General features: G+C 31.0%; 1 non-coding gene across 1 annotated transcript; it reads right to left on the bottom strand.

Annotated features, from left to right (window-relative positions):
• Positions 1-303: 303 nt before the first annotated feature.
• LOC126016951 (U6 spliceosomal RNA) lies at positions 304-410 on the bottom strand. The gene has a single exon (XR_007498632.1). It is a non-coding gene; the product is annotated as a U6 spliceosomal RNA (small nuclear RNA).
• Between the last annotated feature and the right edge of the window lie 879 nt (positions 411-1,289).

Here is a 1,289-nt window from a genome sequence, read left to right as displayed (position 1 = left end):
AGGAGTAACCCCTGAGCACTGTTAGGTACAGCCAAAAAATAAAATAAAAATAAAATAAAAGGCAGCAAAAATTCAACTATTTCTTTGCATTCTTTGCAAGATAACATAATACCACATTTGATGCCAAATTTGGGAACTCAAGAAATGGAAGACACAGGCCATGTTCTATTATTGATTTCTACATACATGTATGATATACCTGAAAATACAAAAAAGAGAAAACTCTGAAGTAAGAAACTTGAATTGGATGAGTTCCTGATGGCATTGAAACCATAGTTTTTTTAATTCATTCTTTTTTCTTTTGAATATATGGAATGCTTCACAAATTTGCGTGTCATCCTTGCGCAGGAGCCATGCTAATCTTCTCTGTATCATTCCAATTTTAGTATATGTGCTGCTGAAGAGAGCACTTTATTTTAAAAGTTTCTGTATAATACAGTAAGGAAGTCATAGCATAAGGAATGTTCATATCTATTTGTTATACTTTTTTCCAAACTAAATAAAAATGTTGCTTTTTGTCCTGGGAAAATAAAATATTTAAAATATTAAGTGCCAGATACTGAAAGAAAATAATAAAAATTATATATTATTTAATTGTAAATTAAATAATTTAATACTTTAAACTAATTAAATTTATTTAAATTAAATAGTTAAGTTTAGATATAAGTTAATGGAGAGATAGCACAATGGTGTTTGCCTTGCAAGCAGCTGATCCAGGACCAAAGGTGGTTGGTTCGAATCCCGATGTCCCATATGGTCCCCCGAGCCTGCCAGGAGCTATTTCTGAGCAGACAGCCAGGAGTAACCCCTGAGCACCGCTGATTGTGGCCCAAAAAAACAAACAAAAAAAAAAGTATAGATATAAGTTAAATATAACAAAAATATCCATATGCCCAAATAACGTGTATGGTGTTTTAATTTTACTGCATTAAAATAAAGTTTTCACCTACCCTGATAGATAAACTTTTTTCTCCTCTGGTCACATTTTTTTCAACTTATTCTGATTACTAAGTATTAATTACCTCTGAATTTTAGTAGATATTGCTGGTTAAGGAACTGACTGCACAAAATACTACAAGGAAAAAAACTACACTTCTGTCTTATCAATAAGTGAAATAAATTTAACAAAATGTAAACCAAGCAAAAAATTGAAAGTAAGGTGGAAAGTGGCAAGTTTAGCTGATTTACAAATTGTCAGGGATATTTGGTTTGGTTTGTTTTTATTTGGATTTTCTAAAGTAGTTGTCTTCTCAAAAGCCTCTGGTTATATTAGCATAGAAAAAATAGGC

This window comes from Suncus etruscus, chromosome 8, assembly GCF_024139225.1.
Source record: "Suncus etruscus isolate mSunEtr1 chromosome 8, mSunEtr1.pri.cur, whole genome shotgun sequence".
Classification (NCBI taxonomy): Eukaryota; Metazoa; Chordata; class Mammalia; order Eulipotyphla; family Soricidae; genus Suncus; species Suncus etruscus.
This window is presented reverse-complemented; position numbering and strand designations above follow the sequence as displayed.